This window comes from Dendrobates tinctorius, unplaced genomic scaffold (genome assembly GCF_039654945.1).
Source record: "Dendrobates tinctorius isolate UK_male_01 unplaced genomic scaffold, ASM3965494v1 ptg000235l, whole genome shotgun sequence".
Taxonomy (NCBI): Eukaryota; Metazoa; Chordata; class Amphibia; order Anura; family Dendrobatidae; genus Dendrobates; species Dendrobates tinctorius.
Window position 1 is genome coordinate 3,598,398 of NW_027361902.1, and position 18,738 is coordinate 3,617,135.

The following is an 18,738-nucleotide window of genomic DNA, read 5'->3' on the forward strand; positions in this document are numbered from 1 at the left end:
ATATCACACCGCTATGTCACAGGCTCAATGTCGCAGGTGTGAAAAATGTCACTATAGGACAGGGGAGATGTAGAATTTCTGAACATACTTGTGGACACTGTTGGATTGTGTGAGGCCCAGTGAATATCACACCGCTATGTCACAGTCTCAAAGTCGCAGGTGTGAAAAATGTCACTATAGGACAGTGGAGATGTAGAATTTCTGAACATACTTGTGGACACTGTTGGATTGTGTGAGGCCAAGTGAATATCACACCGCTATGTCACAGGCTCAATGTCGCAGGTGTGAAAAATGTCACTATAGGTCAGGGGAGATGTAGAATTTCTGAACACACTTGTGGACACTGTTGGATTGTGTGAGGCCCAGTGAATATCACACCGCTATGTCACAGGCTCAATGTCGCAGGTGTGAAAAATGTCACTATAGGACAGGGAGATGTAGAATTTCTGAACACACTTGTGGACACTGTTGGATTGTGTGAGGCCCAGTGAATATCACACCGCTATGTCACAGGCTCAATGTCGCAGGTGTGAAAAATGTCACTATAGGACAGGGGAGATGTAGAATTTCTGAACACACTTGTGGACACTGTTGGATTGTGTGAGGCCAAGTGAATATCACACCGCTATGTCACAGACTCAATGTTGCAGGTGTGAAAAATGTCACTATAGGACAGGGGAGATGTAGAATTTCTGAACACACTTGTGGACACTGTTGGATTGTGTGAGGCCCAGTGAATATGACACCGCTATGTCACAGGCTCAATGTCGCAGGTGTGAAAAATGTCACTATAGGACAGGGAGATGTAGAATTTCTGAACACACTTGTGGACACTGTTGGATTGTGTGAGGCCCAGTGAATATCACACCGCTATGTCACAGGCTCAATGTCGCAGGTGTGAAAAATGTCACTATAGGACCAGGGGAGATGTAGAATTTCTGAACACTTGTGGACACTGTTGGATTGTGTGAGGCCCAGTGAATATCACACCGCTATGCCACAGGCTCAATGTCGCAGGTGTGAAAAATGTCACTATAGGACAGGGAGATGTAGAATTTCTGAACACACTTGTGGACACTGTTGGATTGTGTGAGGCCCAGTGAATATCACACCGCTATGTCACAGGCTCAATGTCACAGGTGTGAAAAATGTCACAATAGGACAGGGTAGATGTAGAATTTCTGAACACTTGTGGACACTGTTGGATTGTGTGAGGCCCAGTGAATATCACACCGCTATGTCACAGGCTCAATGTCGCAGGTGTGAAAAATGTCACTATAGGACAGGGGAGATGTAGAATTTCTGAACACACTTGTGGACACTGTTGGATTGCGTAAGGCCCAGTGAATATCACACCGCTATGTCACAGACTCAATGTCACAGGTGTGAAAAATGTCATTATAGGACAGGGGAGATGTAGAATTTCTGAACACACTTGTGGACACTGTTGGATTGTGTGAGGCCCAGTGAATATCACACCGCTATGTCACAGGCTCAATGTCGCAGGTGTGAAAAATGTCACTATAGGACAGCGAGATGTAGAATTTCTGAAAACACTTGTGGACACTGTTGGATTGTGTGAGGCCCAGTGAATATCACACCGCTATGTCACAGGCTCAATGTCGCAGGTGTGAAAAATGTCACTATAGGACAGGGGAGATGTAGAATTTCTGAACACACTTGTGGACACTGTTGGATTGTGTGAGGCCCAGTGAATATCACACCGCTATGTCACAGGCTCAATGTCGCAGGTGTGAAAAATGTCACTATAGGACAGGGAGATGTAGAATTTCTGAACACACTTGTGGACACTGTTGGATTGTGTGAGGCCCAGTGAATATCACACCGCTATGTCACAGGCTCAATGTCACAGGTGTGAAAAATGTCACTATATTTCAGGGGAGATGTAGAATTTCTGAACACACTTGTGGACACTGTTGGATTGTGTGAGGCCCAGTGAATATCACACCGCTATGTCACAGGCTCAATGTCGCAGGTGTGAAAAATGTCACTATAGGACAAGGGAGATGTAGAATTTCTGAACACACTTGTGGACACTGTTGGATTGCGTAAGGCCCAGTGAATATCACAACGCTATGTCACAGACTCAATGTCGCAGGTGTGAAAAATGTCACTATAGGACAGGGGAGATGTAGAATTTCTGAACACACTTGTGGACACTGTTGGATTGTGTGAGGCCCAGTGAATATCACACCGCTATGTCACAGGCTCAATGTCGCAGGTGTGAAAAATGTCACTATAGGACAGCGAAATGTAGAATTTCTGAACACACTTGTGGACACTGTTGGATTGTGTGAGGCCCAGTGAATATCACACCGCTATGTCACAGGCTCAATGTCGCAGGTGTGAAAAATGTCACTATAGGACAGGGGAGATGTAGAATTTCTGAACACACTTGTGGACACTGTTGGATTGTGTGAGGCCCAGTGAATATCACACCGCTATGTCACAGGCTCAATGTCGCAGGTGTGAAAAATGTCACTATAGGACAGGGGAGATGTAGAATTTCTGAACACACTTGTGGACACTGTTGGATTGTGTGAGGCCCAGTGAATATCACACCGCTATGTCACAGGCTCAATGTCGCAGGTGTGAAAAATGTCACTATAGGACAGGGGAGATGTAGAATTTCTGAACATACTTATGGACACTGTTGGATTGTGTGAGGCCCCGTGAATATCACACCGCTATGTCACAGTCTCAAAATCGCAGGTGTGAAAAATGTCACTATAGGACAGGGGAGATGTAGAATTTCTGAACACACTTGTGGACACTGTTGGATTGTGTGAGGCCAAGTGAATATCACACCGCTATGTCACAGGCTCAATGTCGCAAGTGTGAAAAATGTCACTATAGGACAGGGGAGATGTAGAATTTCTGAACACACTTGTGGACACTGTTGGATTGTGTGAGGCCCAGTGAATATCACACCGCTATGTCACAGGCTCAATGTCGCAGGTGTGAAAAATGTTACTATAGGACAGGGAGATGTAGAATTTCTGAACACACTTGTGGACACTGTTGGATTGTGTGAGGCCCAGTGAATATCACACCGCTATGTCACAGGCTCAATGTCGCAGGTGTGAAAAATGTCACTATAGGACAGGGGAGATGTAGATTTTCTGAACACACTTGTGGACACTGTTGGATTGTGTGAGGCCCAGTGAATATCACACCACTATGTCACAGGCTCAATGTCGCAGGTGTGAAAAATGTCACTATAGGACAGGGGAGATGTAGAATTTCTGAACACACTTGTTGACACTGTTGGATTGCGTAAGGCCCAGTGAATATCACACCGCTATGTCACAGACTCAATGTCGCAGGTGTGAAAAATGTCACTATAGGACAGGGGAGATGTAGAATTTCTCAACACACTTGTGGACACTGTTGGATTGTGTGAGGCCCAGTGAATATCACACCGCTATGTCACAGGCTCAATGTCGCAGGTGTGAAAAATGTCACTATAGGACAGGGGAGATGTAGAATTTCTGAACACACTTGTGTACACTGTTGGATTGCGTAAGGCCCAGTGAATATCACACCGCTATGTCACAGACTCAATGTCGCAGGTGTGAAAAATGTCACTATAGGACAGGGGAGATGTAGAATTTCTGAACACACTTGTGGACACTGTTGGATTGTGTGAGGCCCAGTGAATATCACACCGCTATGTCACAGGCTCAATGTCGCTGGTGTGAAAAATGTCACTATAGGACAGCGAGATGTAGAATTTCTGAACACACTTGTGGACACTGTTGGATTGTGTGAGGCCCAGTGAATATCACACCGCTATGTCACAGGCTCAATGTCGCAGGTGTGAAAAATGTCACTATAGGACAGGGGAGATGTAGAATTTCTTAACACACTTGTGGACACTGTTGGATTGTGTGAGGCCCAGTGAATATCACACCGCTATGTCACAGGCTCAATGTCGCAGGTGTGAAAAATGTCACTATAGGACAGGGGAGATGTAGAATTTCTACACACACTTGTGGACACTGTTGGATTGTGTGAGGCCCAGTGAATATCACACCGCTATGTCACAGGCTCAATGTCGCAGGTGTGAAAAATGTCACTATAGGACAGGGGAGATGTAGAATTTCTGAACATACTTGTGGACACTGTTGGATTGTGTGAGGCCCAGTGAATATCACACCGCTATGTCACAGTCTCAAAGTCGCAGGTGTGAAAAATGTCACTATAGGACAGTGGAGATGTAGAATTTCTGAACATACTTGTGGACACTGTTGGATTGTGTGAGGCCAAGTGAATATCACACCGCTATGTCACAGGCTCAATGTCGCAGGTGTGAAAAATGTCACTATAGGTCAGGGGAGATGTAGAATTTCTGAACACACTTGTGGACACTGTTGGATTGTGTGAGGCCCAGTGAATATCACACCGCTATGTCACAGGCTCAATGTCGCAGGTGTGAAAAATGTCACTATAGGACAGGGAGATGTAGAATTTCTGAACACACTTGTGGACACTGTTGGATTGTGTGAGGCCCAGTGAATATCACACCGCTATGTCACAGGCTCAATGTCGCAGGTGTGAAAAATGTCACTATAGGACAGGGGAGATGTAGAATTTCTGAACACACTTGTGGACACTGTTGGATTGCGTAAGGCCCAGTGAATATCACACCGCTATGTCACAGACTCAATGTCGCAGGTGTGAAAGATGTCACTATAGGACAGGGGAGATGTAGAATTTCTGAACACACTTGTGGACACTGTTGGATTGTGTGAGGCCCAGTGAATATCACACCGCTATGTCACAGGCTCAATGTCGCAGGTGTGAAAAATGTCACTATAGGACAGCGAGATGTAGAATTTCTGAACACACTTGTGTACACTGTTGGATTGTGTGAGGCCCAGTGAATATCACACCGCTATGTCACAGGCTCAATGTCGCAGGTGTGAAAAATGTCACTATAGGACAGGGGAGATGTAGAATTTCTGAACACACTTGTGGATACTGTTGGATTGTGTGAGGCCCAGTGAATATCACACCGCTATGTCACAGGCTCAATGTCGCAGGTGTGAAAAATGTCACTATAGGACAGGGGAGATGTAGAATTTCTGAACACACTTGTGGACACTGTTGGATTGTGTGAGGCCAAGTGAATATCACACCGCTATGTCACAGGCTCAATGTCGCAAGTGTGAAAAATGTCACTATAGGACAGGGGAGATGTAGAATTTCTGAACACACTTGTGGACACTGTTGGATTGTGTGAGGCCCAGTGAATATCACACCGCTATGTCACAGGCTCAATGTCGCAGGTGTGAAAAATGTCACTATAGGACAGGGAGATGAAGAATTTCTGAACACACTTGTGGACACTGTTGGATTGTGTGAGGCCCAGTGAATATCACACCGCTATGTCACAGGCTCAATGTCGCAGGTGTGAAAAATGTCACTATAGGACAGGGGAGATGTAGATTTTCTGAACACACTTGTGGACACTGTTGGGTTGTGTGAGGCCCAGTGAATATCACACCACTATGTCACAGGCTCAATGTCGCAGGTGTGAAAAATGTCACTATAGGACAGGGGAGATGTAGAATTTCTGAACACACTTGTGGACACTGTTGGATTGCGTAAGGCCCAGTGAATATCACACCGCTATGTCACAGACTCAATGTCGCAGGTGTGAAAAATGTCACTATAGGACAGGGGAGATGTAGAATTTCTGAACACACTTGTGGACACTGTTGGATTTTGTGAGGCCCAGTGAATATCACACCGCTATGTCACAGGCTCAATGTCGCAGGTGTGAAAAATGTCACTATAGGACAGGGGAGATGTAGAATTTCTGAACACACTTGTGGACACTGTTGGATTGCGTAAGGCCCAGTGAATATCACACCGCTATGTCACAGACTCAATGTCGCAGGTGTGAAAAATGTCACTATAGGACAGGGGAGATGTAGAATTTCTGAACACACTTGTGGACACTGTTGGATTGTGTGAGGCCCAGTGAATATCACACCGCTATGTCACAGGCTCAATGTCGCTGGTGTGAAAAATGTCACTATAGGACAGCGAGATGTAAAATTTCTGAACACACTTGTGGACACTGTTGGATTGTGTGAGGCCCAGTGAATATCACACCGCTATGTCACAGTCTCAATGTCGCAGGTGTGAAAAATGTCACTATAGGACAGGGGAGATGTAGAATTTCTGAACCCACTTGTGGACACTGTTGGATTGTGTGAGGCCCAGTGAATATCACACCGCTATGTCACAGGCTCAAGGTCGCAGGTGTGAAAAATGTCACTATAGGACAGGGGAGATGTAGAATTTCTGAACACACTTGTGGACACTGTTGGATTGTGTGAGGCCCAGTGAATATCACACCGCTATGTCACAGGCTCAATGTCGCAGGTGTGAAAAATGTCACTATAGGACAGGGAGATGTAGAATTTCTGAACACACTTGTGGACACTGTTGGATTGTGTGAGGCCCAGTGAATATCACACCGCTATGTCACAGGCTCAATGTCGCAGGTGTGAAAAATGTCACTATAGGACAGGGGAGATGTAGAATTTCTGAACACACTTGTGGACACTGTTGGATTGTGTGAGGCCCAGTGAATATCACACCACTATGTCACAGGCTCAATGTCGCAGGTGTGAAAAATGTCACTATAGGACAGGGGAGATGTAGAATTTCTGAACACACTTGTGGACACTGTTGGATTGTGTGAGGCCCAGTGAATATCACACCGCTATGTCACAGGCTCAATGTCGCAGGTGTGAAAAATGTCACTATAGGACAGGGGAGATGTAGAATTTCTGAACACACTTGTGGACACTGTTGGATTGTGTGAGGCCCAGTGAATATCACACCGCTATGTCACAGGCTTAATGTCGCAGGTGTGAAAAATGTCACTATAGGACAGGGGAGATGTAGAATTTCTGAACACACTTGTGGACACTGTTGGATTGTGTGAGGCCCAGTGAATATCACACCGCTATGTCACAGGCTCAATGTCGCAGGTGTGAAAAATGTCACTATAGGACAGGGGAGATGTAGAATTTCTGAACACACTTGTGGACACTGTGTGATTGTGTGAGGCCCAGTGAATATCACACCGCTATGTCACAGTCTCAAAGTCGCAGGTGTGAAAAATGTCACTATAGGACAGGGGAGATGTAGAATTTCTGAACACACTTGTGGACACTGTGTGATTGTGTGAGGCCCAGTGAATATCACACCGCTATGTCACAGGCTCAATGTCGCTGGTGTGAAAAATGTAACCATAGGACAGGGGAGATGTAGAATTTCTGAACACACTTGCGGACACTGTTGGATTGTGTGAGGCCCAGTGAATATCACACCACTATGTCACAGGCTCAATGTCGCAGGTGTGAAAAATGTCACTATAGGACAAGGGAGATGTAGAATTTCTGAACACACTTTTGGACACTGTTGGATTGTGTGAGGCCCAGTGAATATCACACCGCTATGTCACAGGCAGAAATTGGCTAGTGTATGACAAACTACAAGGTGTATATAGAATTGGGCAGAATAGGAATCTCCCTAGAGTGTAGGTCTGTAAGAACGGAACAAGTCCTCGACTTATCCTTACAGAGTCACACACAGATAGCTTCACTGTGGCCGTGATTACAGCCGTTACACGGTACTGAGAGAGGAGCGTGCACGTACACCGCTGTCCGGTGTCCGTAAAATTGTCAAGCTCCGTGTTTTTTAAGTATACGGACTGACACACGCTGTCTCTCTATAGTTTTGAATGTGATCAAACAGCAAATATACTTAACTGTTTGAAAACCAGACAAAACTAGAAGGTGGAGGTCTTTAAGAATGGAACAGGTCCTCGACTTATCCTTACAGAGTCACACACAGATAGCTTCACTGTGGCCGTGATAACAGCCGTTACACGGTACTGTGTGAGGAGCGTACACCGCTGTATGGTGTGAAAAAATGCACGCTGAGTACCTCACCAGGACAAAAAAAAAATTTGGATTGCTTTTAAAAAAGCAGTTTGCAGAGCAGTGGGAAAACAGCAAAGCAGCTATCAGGAAGCCTTATTAGGCAGCCTAACAACCAACACAGCTGATCCAGCAAAATATAGCCTCCACTTGCACTGCACACACAGTGACTGGTGTGTTGTACAGGCAAAATCGCTAGCAGCAGAAGCAGTTTTTGGTGTCTTCTTCCCTGCCTAACGCTCTCCCTACAGAATCATCATCAGCAGCAGCTCTCCCTAATAATAATAATAATAATAATCTTTATTTATATAGCGCCAACATATTCCGCAGCGCTTTACAGTTTAACAGTTTCAAAACACAAGTCATAAGTAATAACGCTAACAATACAATAATTAACGCAAAATAAGACGAAATAAGACGACCCTGCTCGTGAGAGCGTACAATCTACAATGAGGTGAGGGAGATACAGAGTACAGGTGTGTATTTACAATGGTGTATTTACAATGAAGGTCCAGCTATCTTGCAGGAGTGAAGGATGGATGGAGATAGTGAATGGGCTACGCACGCACACTTACACAGAGAATGACTTTGATTAGTGAATGTGATAGGCCGCTCTGAACAGGTGTGTTTTGAGGGAGCGCCTAAAACTATGCAAATTGTGGATAGTCCTGATTTCTTGGGGTAGAGCATTCCAGAGGATAGGAGCAGCACGGGAGAAGTCTTGGAGTCGGGAGTGGGAGGTACGGATTAGTGCAGAGGTTAGTCGAAAGTCGTTTGCAGAGCGCAGCGATCGGCTAGGCCGATAGACAGAAATGAGAGAAGAGATGTAAGGGGGTGCCGCACTGTGGAGAGCTTTGTGGGTGAGAACAAGTACTTTGAATTGGATCCTATAATGAATGGGCAGCCAATGTAAGGACTGGCGAAGAGCGGACGTGTCCGAGTACCGATTACCCAGATGGACGATCCTGGCTGCTGCATTGAGTATGGACTGGAAAGGGGATAGTCGAGTGACGGGGAGGCCACTTAATAGAGCGTTGCAGTAATCCAGGCGAGAGTGGATCAATGCAACAGTGAGGGTTTTTGTTGTTTCCATAGTGAGAAAAGGGCGGATTCTAGAGATGTTCTTTAGGTGTAAGCGGCAAGAGCGGGCAAGGGATTGTATATGGGATGTAAAGGAGAGATTGGTGTCAAACATAACACCCAGACAGCGCACCTGCTGCCGGGGTGTTATTGTGGTACCACCCACGGAGAAGGAAATGTCAGATTTAGGGAGGTTAGTAGACGGCGGGAGCAGAAGAAGTTCAGTTTTGGAGAGGTTGAGTTTCAGATAGAGAGCGGACATGATATTGGAGACTGCGGACAGACAGTCACTGGCGTTCTGTAGTACAGCGGGGGTAAGGTCGGGGGAAGACGTGTATAGTTGTGTGTCATCAGCATAAAGATGGTACTGAAAGCCAAATCTGCTGATGGTCTGTCCAATTGGGGCCGTGTAGAGAGAGAAAAGAAGGGGGCCAAGGACTGAGCCCTGAGGTACCCCGACAGCAAGAGGAAGAGGAGATGACGTGGAGCCAGAGAACAAAACACTGAAGGAGCGGTCAGAGAGATAGGAAGAGAACCAGGAGAGTGCAGTGTCCTTAATGCCTAGTGACTGGAGCCTAGAGAGTTGGAGATGGTGGTCAACAGTATCGAAAGCTGCAGATAGGTCAAGAAGAATGAGCAGAGAGTGGTCACCGTTACGTTTTGCTGTCAGAAGGTCATTGGTCACTTTGATGAGTGCAGTTTCAGTCGAATGTAGGGGGCGGAAACTGGACTGTGAAGGGTCTAGAAGGGAGTGAATGGAGAGGTAACGGGTAAGGCGGGAGTAAACTAGGCGTTCCAAAAGTTTAGAGATGAAGGGGAAATTGGAGACTGGTCTGTAGTTGTTTGTGCAGGATGGGACGAGAGCAGGTTTCTTTAGTAGTGGAGTAATGATGGCGTGTTTGAAGGAGGATGGGAAAATGCCCGAGGAGAGGGAGAGATTAAAGATTGTAGTTAGGTGGGTTGTGACGACTGGAGAGAGAGACTGGAGGAGATGTGAGGGAATGGGGTCGGTAGTGCATGTAGTCGGACGAGAAGAAGAGAGGAGTCTGGAGACTTCTTCTTCTGTTATGGGATCAAATGTGGAGAGTGAGCCAGGGGAGATGTAGGAAGGGATGGGAGTCACAGCACTTGGTGGTTGGGAGCAGATTTCTTGACGGATATTATCTATTTTTTCTGTAAAGTGGGAGGCCAGGTCATCAGCACAAATGTCTGTGATAGGGGCTTGTGCTTTTGGCCTGAGGAGGGAGTGAAAAGTGTCAAAAGGTTTCTTGGGGTTGTTGGCTAGTGAGGAGATCAGGGTGGTGAAGTAGGTCTGTTTGGCAAGGTGAAGGGCAGCGTTATAGGTTCTTAACATAAATTTGAAGTGGATGAAGTCTTCTGGTGTGCGGGTTTTTCTCCATAGGCGTTCAGCACTCCTGGAGCATCGCTGGAGAAGTTGAGTTTGCGATGTGAGCCAGGGCTCTTTTACTCTGTGTTTGGAGGTTCTGAGGGTGAGGGGAGCTAATTGGTCAAGGGTGCTTCTAAGAGTGTCATTGTAGTGATGAACAGCCAGATTAGGACAGGAAAGAGAGGAGATTGGGGACAGAGATGAGTGTAGGGAATCTGAAAGTGTCTGAGGGTTAATAGCTTGTAGATTTCTGACTGTGTGGTAGGTAGGAATGAGCTGGGGTGGGCGAGGATTTGTGAGCGTGAAGGAGAGAATGTTGTGGTCAGAGAGTGGAAGCGGTGAGTTGTTTAGGTGGGAGATTGAACAGAGCCGGCAGAAGACCAGATCAAGGGTGTTACCGTCCTTATGTGTCTCAGAGGTTGAAAGCTGTGAGAGGCCTAGAGAGGTGGTTAGTGATAGAAGCTGGGATGCAGATGTGGAATTAGGGCTGTTAATGGGGATGTTGAAGTCTCCCAGGATGAGGGTTGGTAGTTCTGAGGACATGAAGTGTGGCAGCCAGGCTGAAAAGTGGTCAAGGAAGAGGGTGGGTGAGCCTGGGGGCCGGTATATGACCGCTACCCTGAGGGAGAGGGGACGGAAGAGCCTAATGGTGTGGACCTCAAAAGAAGGGAATAAGAGTGATGGGACTGGGGGGATGACCTGGAAAGTGCATTGTGGGGACAGGAGTATGACAACTCCACCACCAGGTCTGTTTGTGGGTCTCGGGGAGTGAGAGAATTGTAAGCCACCGTAGGAAATGGCAGCAGGAGAGACAGTGTCAGAATCCTGAATCCAGGTTTCAGTGAGGGCCAACAGATTAAGAGAGTTGTTCAGAAAGTAGTTGTGTAGGAAAGGAAGCTTGTTACAAGCAGACCGTGGATTCCAGAGGGCACAATTAAAAGATTGAGATGAGGGAGTGCAAGTAATGTTAATCAGATTATTGTGGTTTCGATATGAGGTAGGGTAGGGGTCGAGGTTGGGGGATGGTGGACCAGGGTTGGGGGAGATGTCCCATGAAATCAGTAGGAGAAGGAAGATAAAGAGCCAATAGTTGTTGGAATTGTAAGTAGTTTTTTTCTGCGATGTGTTTGGGCAAGATGGGCTGAGGTTTCTCAGGAAGGTGAGGAGTGTGTGGGAGCTGTACATGGGAGAGGGAAGTATAGAGGGGCTGATGTGTATGAGTCGTGAAGGAGGGGGGATAGGGTGATGAATGTGGATGGCAAGGGAACACAGGAGGATAAAAATAAAGCACATGGTTAAAGGGGAAGGCAAGGTGTGGGTTACCTGACTCCTGCCCTGACTAACTGCCATGTATAACTGCTGTTTTGCTGGATGCTTATCTTCTGTGATGCTTTGTTTATGGGATGCTTGCGTGCTGTACCCCACACTGCGTGCTTCCCCTTAGCAACTGCTACATATATAGGCCACACTACAGGGTCAGGAGAGAGGGATTGTGGGAGATGGTTGGGTATAATTTGGCAGCTGGGGCCAGCACACCAGGGGATGGTTAGATGATCAAAGGCACTAGACCAAGATGTGGCAAAATGCTATAGCACCTTCCACCTGATAAGATCTAGAAAGGCCCCAGTCACAGATCTAAAGCAGTAAGTATTACATACAGTGCAACAAATGAATTAGAGATCAGCATGAGTAACATGGCGGACGGCGTACACGCCCTTTTATACCCCCTGTGACGCCCCCCCAAAGCAAGCCAATCACTTGCATGCCCTTCTCAAAGATGGTGGTGACCCCTGCCTATGTCATCACGTTGCCCACAGTGTCCGTGGATCCTGATTGGCTGAAAAAGGGCGGAAAACAAACTTTTGAAACGCGACTTTGGTGCTAAAGTCACCGAGCTCGTGGCCGACCTCACCCTAGGGTCGGCTTTCGTTTCATGAAACCCGACTTTACCAAAAGTCGGAGACTTTTGAAATTTTTCGACCCGTTTCGCTCAACTCTAGCATAAACAACATAAACGTATGCAAAAATGCATACAAATGCATGCAAACGCAGCGGGGTTTTTTGCTTCATGCATAAGATGATGTGGATAAAAACGCTGGGTAAACATGCGCTTGCATGCGTTTTTGCATGCGTTTGTGCATGCAGATGATACGCTGCACACAGAAACGCTAATGTGAAACTAACCTTAATTGACCGATCTGACAAATTCTGAGACAGTGTTGGGAGTCATGTCACTTTATATACATATTGGCATAACATTTATAAACAATTATAACGACCTATTCTTACAATCTTTTACTTGTAGGATTCCTTTAAGAAAGACAATTAAAACAAACAGCATCTCTTCAGCTGCAGCTTTTCATATGTCTTCAACCAGCTCTCTCTCTCAATAGGCTTTAACAGTTTCTGCAAAGTCTTTTAAGGAAAATCAGAGCGTGAAAACAAGTCTTTCCAACAGGCAACATCTTCCATACTGCCTCTCGGTGATGAATACCACTCAAGCGGGCTTACCTGGTCCATGAGTAGGGTTACATGTTTCCAATCGACAGTCCTTGGCACTCGATTTGGTTCAACAAGTGTCTCATACGTCAGCATGATGGGCCTCCTCACTTCTCAAGTTGACATCGTCATGGTGGATTGTTGCTCAGATACCATGGGTTCATCGGTTGCAGGAGTTTCTTCCGCCACACTAATTTCTCGTACTTCCTCAGATGCTCTTGTACCTGCCTCTGTAAGTTCCTGTACTTCTCCTGAATAATCTGTTTCCACACAGTCTGGTAATACCGTTCCTCCTGAGTGTCGATCGGTCTCTGCAGTGATCGGTGTTCAATCATCAGAACTGAATTGGACTTCATCTGTACTCCTTGTTACAAACTCTGGAGCATTGGGACTTGGTTCACTCTCCTGAGAATAGCACATCCCTCTCCTTGCCGGTCCGAGAGATGCAACAAATGCGCTTTTCTTCATCGGAACTCTCAAGGTCACTATCCACCTCTGGAGCTTCAGTCTGTGGTAGTCCCTTAGTCGATCTCGGTCGATGTCGGTCTACTTCTGGGGAGTCTTGTTGTGGGGGGAGATAATCACAGGGTAGTAGTACATTCTGATGGACTATTCTGGGCTTCTTGTCTCCCATTTCCAATCAGATTTCATACACTAGACTTATGACCACATTTACCTTCTCTTCCCAGTATGAACTAAGTTTTCCTGAACCACCTTTTTCATGTAATTCTACTCCATATCATTTTCAATCATAGTACCCCTTACTTTTGCTTTGCCCTTGGATAGCCACTTTCAAAGCAATGTTGTATGGCCCTGTCATCTATTCCTTCCATTTCTGAATGTACTCTGGAAACATTTTGTAAGTCTCTGACACCGGAGTGTCAAACATGATGTCGATTGACAGTCTTGGTGATCATCCTTAAGGCCCCATTACACATAACAATGTCCCAGTGATCCCACCAATGATCCGACATGGATGGGATCGCTGGGACATAGTTAGGCTGATCGCTGGTGAGCTGTCACATAGACAGCCCCTCCAGTGATCAGGACCAGCAAGCAAGTTGGTTTCCAATGTAAACAGCGGGTATCATATATCATGAACACAGCGTCTGACAATAAGGTTGGCACCGTTTTAGGACATCTGCGCAGGCGCAAAAATCCTGGCTTCTGCGCATGTATCAACCAGGTATCTGCTCAACTTTATTGCCACCTTGTCTTACGCTGACAAGATGGCCGCGGCTGCAATAGCACTTGACCGCTCCACTTCAGCTGGGTTCTTTTCCGCGCATGCGCGGTTTGTTCACTTTGTCCAACTTTATTGTCAGACGCTGCTACGCTGACAAGATGGCCGCGGCCGCGCGATTCTCCTGCCGCCTCGCTTCAGTAAGGTTCTTCAATCTAATTATTCTTCACATGTGTTCATGATATATGTATGACCAACACACATGGGTATAGCACTTCACTTCTCCCTTGAGAAATCCACTCATTCGTGGCGATACGCGTGGGGTTTGCTCCCCCCACTATCTTATCCCAGAGGCACCAGGCACTTTAATCTTTTTACATGCATTAGCATATGTATGGAGCTTCTATCTATTTGACTCACTCTGTTTGCATTTCCCTGGCTATTTGCGGTTTGTATGCATTCATTAATTATATCAGGGGTTCTAAGACACTAGCTCCTTTGTCCCATATGGGCTTTGTATTTAACCATCCAACATTGTCTGCATGTCTTTGGTAACATGCGGTTCGCATGTCTTCATTAATCACACCAGGAGCGCATATATGCTAGCTTTGTTGTCCTTCATGGGCTTAGTATACAAGGTATGGTGCCGTGAATAGTCTTTTTTACAAAACATAGGTATCTTTGAATGTGCAACTTAGATTCTATTCGGATCTGCTTCACTTATGCATATTATGAATTGTCTTTTACTAGATATCTCATGTGTTTATTGGCATATTTTTTGTGGGATTTTTTTGATGTGGGAGGGTCATTACATCATTATCTCATGATATGACCTGTTTTTTCTGTGTGTACATGTTTTTAAATGTTTTTATGGAGTCTGTGTTATTCCATGTCTGTGTTGGATTTGCTTAATAAAATCGTGTTCACAAAATCATATGTGTGGTGTTCCCATCATATAGGCAAGCCGCTTTGCTCTCTTCTTTCTCATCTCACTAATACCTTTGGCATATCTATTTCTTTTTCTCCGGAGTGGGCCATATTCAACATTCTCTCACAAGATCAGTTGGTGAGGCTTTCTTTTCAGCAGTGCCGCATTTTTTCATCTGGGCGGCAGCCACCCGTAAAAGTATTCTTCATCTATGGGCACAGGATAATACTCCTTCTTTGAGCTTAAATCCTACGAAGGCGGCCTATCTCTTCAAGATGGACTGGATAGAGTCTATATTGAATAAAGAAAAATACACTGAACGGTTTTTCCTTACATGGCATTCTTTTATTAATGCCCAGACATTATCTATATACCAGGCAATTCATGGTTGCTTCCAATTTACAGACTGGTACGTGAGAGAGCAAATTGATGGCAGAATTCCTGTTGTGCTTGATTGATATTATGCTATGAAGGTATGGATGTGTGCCCGGAGAGGGGAGTTGGTCATAGTTATAATACACTGTCTAATGTTCAAAGTACTGTAAAACTTTATTTGTCATATCTTCTCTAATGCTTCTGAACAATTTATGCATCTTTTGTTTATTGCTCAATAAAGACAGTTTAAAAAGAAAAAGGCAAACACAGTTCTAGGATGTATTAAGAGAAGTTTAGAGTCTAGATCACATGAAGTAATTACCCCCTCTACTACTCCTTGGTCAGGCCTCATCTGGAATACTGTGTTAGGTTATGAATCCACCTCACAGTTGCCTTGTCAATTCCATGCTTAGTCATTTTTTCAATAACGGTGGTGTAAGATACTTTGTCAAATGCTTTACTGAAGTCAAGATATATTATATCTAAAGTATTTCCCTGAACCACCCAGCCAGTGATTCTGTCATAGAAGGAAATTAAGTTAGTCTGACATGACTTATTAGTTATAAACCCATTCTGTCTCTTGTTAATCACTTCATTCTTATCCAGGTACTCACATACATGTTTAATTATTTGCTCAAAGATCTTTCCTGGTATAGAAGTGAGACTCACCCACCTATAGTTCCCTGGGTCCATCTTCTTCCCCTATTTGAAGATAGGAACAGCATTTGCTCTTCTCCAGTCTTCGGGGACTTCTCTTGTTCTCCAAGAATTTTCAAAGATTCTTCAGTACTCTGGGGTATAATTCATCCGGACCTGAAGACTTGAATTCATTTGTGTTAGCTAAGTATTCTCTCACTATCTTTCTGTTAATAGATAGCCTGGATTCTTCTATTCTTTTAATAGGACAGTGAAAATCATTTGATACCATTTCATAATTTTCATCCTGTAAAATTCCTATAGCATCTTTGACTTTTCTTTTACTTTTGACATATCCTCAAAATCCTTTTTTATTGCTTTTGACGTCACTTGCAAGCCTTTATTCATTGTCAGCTTTAGATAATCTGATTTGTGCCCTGAAGGTTCTGCAGACAGCATTATAACCTGCCTCCCTCTTTACATTTGATAAACATTTATTTCTTCCTTCTTAGCATGTGTTTAAGTTCTGTGTTCATCCATCCTGGCCTCCTTAAATGCTTCCTATTCTTCCCTTTTTTCTGAATTGTTAACGATTGTCCTTTGAGAATCTCATTTTTCAAAATTTCCCATCCTTCCTTGACATTTTTGTCCTTAAGGATATCCAGCCATTGGATCCCTCTCATTCTCTTTCTGAGTCCCTTAAAATCTGCCTTTTTGGAATATAACCTTGAAGTCTGAGTCTTCACAGGTCTTCCTCCCCTAGTTTTCCAAAATTCTAAAATAGCATGTACGCTACCTTCTAGGGTCCCAGCCAATCTTACCTCCTCAACCATTTCCTCCATGTTTATAAGGATTAGATCCAAGGTATCAGATCCCCTTGTTTTCTCCCCTACTTTTTGGAAGATAAAGTTATCAGAAAGAGAGGATAAGAATTTGCTCGACCTGTTCATTTTGCCTGAGAGAAAATGTCTAAATAGTTGAAATGTCCAACAACCACTGTTCTGCCTTCTTCCACGTATGACGCTGTGTGGATTCCAGCATACGGCTTAACCTTTCATCCACTCCCAGAAACAATACTATATGGGTGCTTAAGACTATTATTTATTGGGATGATATGGACAACAATGGGAGATGATATCAGAGATTGTTGAACACAGATATGGATGATTTAGTAGATTGTTGTACAAAATGTGGATGATTCAGGTAAAAACTACAAGAGACAGATAATACAGCATGTCAGTACCGGTAGACAGTATACAATACACAAATACTGGCAGGTAATAGCAATGCAGGGTATTATCACAACAGTAGCAATGATACAGGGTGTTGTTATCATGCATTATATAAGAGCTGAGCAATATAACGTACCCTGCAGCAAAGAGAAAGATGTCTAAAACACCTAATGATTGCAAGCTTGCACTGACTGAACAGAGGATGCTTAACTAGAGGACGCTTATAACAAACATGCAGTAAAATAATATCACAGGAACTGAGCATGCATTGCAAACATCATGGGGGACTGCATTATGGCCAGAAAACAGAGATGCATAACTAATAATTGCATTATCCTTACCAGAATCCGCTTGTTATAGCAATGGTTTTGCAAAGAGCTGAGCTGAGCAGGTGTGAGCTACTCAGGAGACGGCTGGAAAATGGTTACATGTTGTTGACCAGGGCAGAAAGAAGGGGCGGTTCTGAACAATTAACCATTTGGGAAACAGAAAATTACAAACACATGAATAAAGGAGAAGGGCAACTTATGACTCCTAATGGCCATAGCTGTAACAGCACTTAAAAATATCTAGCTGCACAGAATGGGCAGAGCACTGCCCGCTTGGCATCAACGGATGCCACTGTTTGACTCTTTTGGGAATAATAACAGCACAAGTTCAGTAACTGGCCTGAGGAACAGTTTGTTCTCCCCAAGTTTGCTCACGTTGACCTCTACCTTGCACACTTTCCCGTCCTTGCTGGGAAGAGGCTTGGTGACTAGGCCGAGTGGCCACACTGTTGTGAACTCCCTTGCTTGGATTTCTGAGCCGAAGCTCCCTCTGTTCCCTCTGGTGGTTACTGAGTAGTGGAGCTGGCCAGGTGGATGGAGGTTCTCCACCTGACGATGATAATTGGGAATCTGGGATTGCTGCCTGGGAGCATATAATGGAGCTGGCTGCTCTTGAAGGTTGCTGGTGATTTTTTACTCTGTGTGCATTTGGAGCTCTTTTGTCCCCTGCCTGATCTGCATGTTCAGCTAAGTGATTCTTTTGCTAATCCTTTGAATCTTATCTGGTTGTGTCTTTTTTTGCTTTCTGTTTTGCTGTTAGGGTTCAGCTTCATATGTTGCAGCTTGTTCAGTCCCCTGTTATGTTAGTATCTTTTTGCTTGCTGCCAGTGTATACCAAAGTGCTGATCTAGCGGGCGTGAGATCGTGTGATCTCAGGTTTTTTTGTATATCAGAAGTGTTGGACTTTTTCAGGATTTTGTGCGTGATTGCAGACAGTATTTTTTCTGTCCTGTGCTGTCTAGACAGCTTGGGCCCCACCGTTTGCTCAGTCTGTTCTCTGCCCATGTTTGTGTCTCATCTTGTCTCACCGACAATATATGTTTGGGGGCTGTCTATTCCTTTGGAAATCTGCTCCAGGGCAGTTTAGATTTCCTCTTTCTGTCT